Here is a 5,027-nt window from a genome sequence, read left to right as displayed (position 1 = left end):
CAAAATCCTGTTATCAAATTGGCGCCGTTGCCAACTTCTAAGTTGATTGTGACATTGGGATTTAGCCATTTGCTTGAGACTAAATCATTTTTATTTTCTTTTGTGATATTGGCTCTTGCCTTCTTTCACTCTTTGAATTTTCAGGTGTATGAACCTATGGAGCAGAGGTTCGTCAAGCCTTGTTCCCATAGTTGAAAACATTTCTGCACTTAAGAGGGATATTGTGAGAAGGAGAAGGGAAGAAGAGCAACAGGCTCACATTCAGAGGTTGGGGTTTGACATGGAGAACCTGCCTCAAGATAGAGCTGCTGAAGATGGCAATGGTCAAGGAGCTGCAAACCTTAGACCACCACGCCAACCACAGCACCCACCACGCCAACCTCGTCCCATTGGCGCCTATGACCAACCTCACATTCTTGGTCATAGATTGGGGATCAGAGCACCACCGGTGGAGAACAACAACTTCGAGATCAAGTCAGGGCTACTCAACACCATTGAGCACAACAAGTTTCATGGCCTGGCAGCTGAAGATCCTATTGATCACTTGTACAAGTTTGATCAGTATTGTAGTTTGTCCAAGATAAATGGTGTCTCTGAAGATGCATTCAAGCTGAAGCTGTTTCCCTTCTCTTTGGGAGACAAGGCACATCAGTGGGAGAGGTCTGTCCCAAGTGACACTATCACCACTTGGGAGGGATGTAAGGAAGCCTTCTTGGAGAAATTCTTCTCTACCTCAAGGACAGCTAAGATAAGGAATGAGATCTCTTATTTCCAGCAGAAGAATCTAGAGAGCTTCAATGAGGCATGGGAGAGATTCAAGGACTACCAAGCTCAGTGTCCTCATCATGGTTTCAGCAAGGAGAGCTTGCTTAGCACTTTCTACAGAGGAGTTCTCCCATCTTGCAGAAACAGGCTTGGCACTGCTAGTAATGGTTTCTTCTTGGGCAGAACTGAGCAGGATGCAGAGGAGCTGGTGGAGAACATGGCAAAGAGTGACTCAGTCTACAATAAGGAGTATGATAGAGCCAACAGAGGGGATGACCAGCAGACAAGGAAAGATATCAAGTCTTTGCAAGACAAGTTGGACTTGGTTCTTTCAAACCAATCCAAGAAGGAGCAGGTTAGCTTTGTTGGTGATCCTAGTCAAGAGGTTCCTCCTAAGGTGAATGAAGTTGATGGTTTGGAAGGGCAAGAAGAGCTTTGCTTCATCAACAACAATGGTACATGGTACAGAAAGGAGCCTAACTTTCAGTACAACAACTACCAGCAGAGGTCTTATCAAAACTATCAGCAAGGAGGATACCAGCCTAAGCAAACTACTCAACACGGGAACTATCAGCAAAATCATAACGTCCCTCCTGGTTTTGGTAACACAAATCCGTCTACTCAAGCTCAAGGAAGCTCATCTCAGTCCCAAGCTCCTGATTCAAGCATGGGGTCAATGTTTAAGCAGATAATGGAGGCTCAGTCTAGAGTTGCAAAGGATATTGGGCATGAGTTCAAGACAGTGCACTCCAAGTTGGAGAAATCTCATAGGAATTATGATGAAGAAGCTATCCCACTTTCTATTCAGGTGATTCCTGATTAGCCTGTTCGGACATATGACAATATCTTCATGATTCTTATCAAACCAGAAGGAACAAAGATGTAAGAAGATTGATTTGAAACCATTAATCAGTTTAGAAATCACCAGGAAATTGAATAAATCTCATAGGTGTTATGAGGAAGAAGCTATCCCACTTTCTATTCAAGTGATTCCAGATTAGCCTGTTCGGACATATGGCAATATCTTCATGATTCTTATCAAACCAAAAGAAACAAATATGTAAGAAGCTTGATTTGAACCATTAATCAGTTTAGAATCACCAGGAATTTGAATAAATCTCATAGGAGTTATGAGGAAGAAGCTATCCCACTTTCTATTCAGGTGATTCGAAATTGGGCTATTCGGACATATGGCAATATCTTCATGATCCTTATCAAACCAGAAGGAACAAATATATAAGAAGCTTTATTTGAAACCATTAGTCAGTTTAGAATCACCAGGAAGTTGAATAAATCTCATAGGAGTTATGAGGAAGAAGCTATCCCACTTTCTATTCAAGTGATCCCAGATTAGCCTGTTCGGACATATGGCAATATCTTCATGATTCTTATCAAACCAGAAGGAACAAAAAGATGTAAGAAGCTTTATTTTTCTGTGTAGATCCTTCTTATTCCTTGCTAGTGATAGTGCTCAAATTACCTAGTAGAGCTTACTCTCTCAAATAAGAGGTACAGCTGTAGTACTTAGGGATCAAAACACGAGGAGCTGGGGAACCAAATTAAATAAAATCTACTAATCAATCCTAGGCAAGGTTGATTTATATGATAGAAATGAAAATAACAATTCCTAAAATGAGCAAGGTAGTTGCTCTAACTAACAATATGATGGGTTGTTTAAATGTGATAAAGAGTGCTAGACATAGGGTTTCTATTCAGGAATGGAGATTATAATCTCTATAAATGCTTTAACAAGTTGCTTGCATGATACTATAAGATCTCAGCCGCTTAACATATGTGATGAATCACTGGTTAAAATATCTAGATTCTCTGGCCACACCTTTCGCATGATGACACAGAAAAAGAGTCGGTCGATATCCTTTTGAGATATCCTTCTTATTCCTTGCTAGTGATAGTGCTCAAATTACCTAGTAGAGCTTACTCTCTCAAATAAGAGGTACAGCTGTAGTACTTAGGGATCAAAAACACGAGGAGCTGGGGAACCAATTAAATTAAAATCTACTAATCAATCCTAGGCAAGGTTGGTTTATATGATAGAAATGAAAAATAACAATTCCTAAAATGAGCAAGGTAGTTGCTCTAACTAACAATATGATGGGTTGTTTAAATGTGATAAAGAGTGCTAGACATAGGGTTTCTATTCAGGAATGGAGATTATAATCTCTATAAATGCTTTAACAAGTTGCTTGATGATACTATAGATCTCAGCCGCTTAACATATGTGATGAATCACTGGTTAAAATATCTAGATCTCTGGCCACACCTTTCGCATGATGACACAGAAAAAGAGTCGGTCGATATCCTTTTGAGATATCGAGCGATACACCTTTCGCGGCGCCGATCGATTCACCTATCGGGACATCGATCGACGGCTTCTAGATCTGCCTAGGCGCTAACCGAATATGACCACAAGGTCTCAAGGAGGAACTGTCGTTCTTCTCAACGGGAAACAGGCATCGCTCAAATGGATAATTCAAGATAATCTAAGATCCTAGTGATCTATGTTCTAGTTAGCTACTCTAAAACAAGCATAGGGTACAATCCATTTGATGAGTATCACAACTTAGCAATTATAGTTTGGGGCTAATCCCACAAACCTATTTAAACCCTAGATCTAACAAGTAGACTACTCAGACATAGCTAAGCAATTCATAACAATAGATAGATGAAAGAATTGCATAGATAGAATAAAGTAGAAATACAAAAGGAGATGAGAAATCTCTCCAATCTCTCTCAAACAAATAAAACTCTAGTCTCTCTCTCACACTCTCTGCTTTGAGGGTTGTTAAAAGCTTCAAGCTTCAAGGTTTCAAAAAACTTGCCGTCAAAAACACTTAGCAGGAGTATTTAAGCATTTGCATTAGGTTAAAAACTCGTCAGGGCAATCTTGTAATTTGGTGAAGTGTTGGTGAAGTAGTCGGCTAAACCATTTCGTCCTCGATATCGATCGACAACACTAAATGTGTATCGATCGATTATAATTTCTAGTACGCGGATCTTCTCAGCTACATCGATCGACAACTCAAGATGAGTATCGATCGATTATAATCGCAATGTTGACTTCCGACTTAGTCTTGAATGGTCAAATCGTGTGTATCATCTCTTGCAGTCCAAAATGCTCCAAAAACATCACTTTCTCACAAAATGCTCCTGATCTCTGAAAACATACCTAACAGGCTAGAAAACAGATTAAATATATAATAAAATACTAGTATACCATGGTCAAAAACGGGTAAAATCCATGGTATATCAACTCCCCCAGACTTACTCCTTTGCTTGTCCTCAAGCAAAAACAGTAGTCTTTGGAAAAGGTTTGGAAATAGCAGGAACTCAAGGATTCAATATATTGAAGTCATAAACTCTATGGGTTTGCAATCCATGTCTAAACATCCTAATCACAAAAGTTCATCATGCCTTATCCTAGCTTAGCAACTAAACTCATCTAGTCAACAACTTAAGCAATTCTCATCTGACATTCCCTCTACTAACCTCATTTCTTAACATAAAATAAAAGTGCAGGCTTTACCTTGGGAGTATCGATCAAAGGACACATGGATTCAACTCAAACAAGTATCTGAACACACATGTAGTCTTCTCTAATCCCTTTCTCCCCTCTTCTCTCTTCACTGAATCTCTTATTAGTTTCAATTTCAACAGGTTTCGATGCCACATAGGTCATCTAGTCCATCTCATTGACATTTGCATTGTAAACTCATACATTTTGACAAAGTGTAGCGACTAATGGGGTCACAGGTAATTTACCTATCCCTCGTTTCCACAATGTGTGATCATCCTTGAGATTTAGAATAATGGGGTCGCAGGTAATTTACCTATCCCTCTGCCTCTCAGAAATCATATCAATCATTTCTTTATAAACTTAGATCTTGAGATGCCGAAGAGAGAGAAGGAAGGAACCAGAAACACACAGACTTTTTACCTTCCAGACTTGTAAGAGGATTCCGATCCAGTGATTTCCAAGCCCCAAGACAAGCAAATAAAGTCAATATTAGTGTTGGAGGTCAGCTTTGGTTCTTCGAAACAATCTTAGCTAGTGAATATAGATGGCAAGTTGATCCACTTTTGCATCTTTAGTACTATCTGCAATCAGTAATCTAGAATGGTGCTAAAGAGTGGTCAGACTATCAAATATAAATCCATATCAATGTTCCTATAATACTTATGCGAAAAATAATTTTGAAAAACAATTTAAATAAAAACCAAAATAAAAACACATATTAGTAAAT

The 5,027-nt window shown here is 39.1% G+C and overlaps 1 non-coding gene across 1 annotated transcript; it reads right to left on the bottom strand.

The window, feature by feature from the left end:
• Positions 1 to 745: 745 nt before the first annotated feature.
• LOC130505073 (small nucleolar RNA R71) lies at positions 746 to 852 on the bottom strand. The gene has a single exon (XR_008941543.1). It is a non-coding gene; the product is annotated as a small nucleolar RNA R71 (small nucleolar RNA).
• Positions 853 to 5,027: the final 4,175 nt, after the last annotated feature.

The sequence above is a fragment of the Raphanus sativus genome, unplaced genomic scaffold (genome assembly GCF_000801105.2).
Source record: "Raphanus sativus cultivar WK10039 unplaced genomic scaffold, ASM80110v3 Scaffold1997, whole genome shotgun sequence".
Lineage (NCBI taxonomy): Eukaryota > Viridiplantae > Streptophyta > Magnoliopsida > Brassicales > Brassicaceae > Raphanus > Raphanus sativus.
This window is presented reverse-complemented; position numbering and strand designations above follow the sequence as displayed.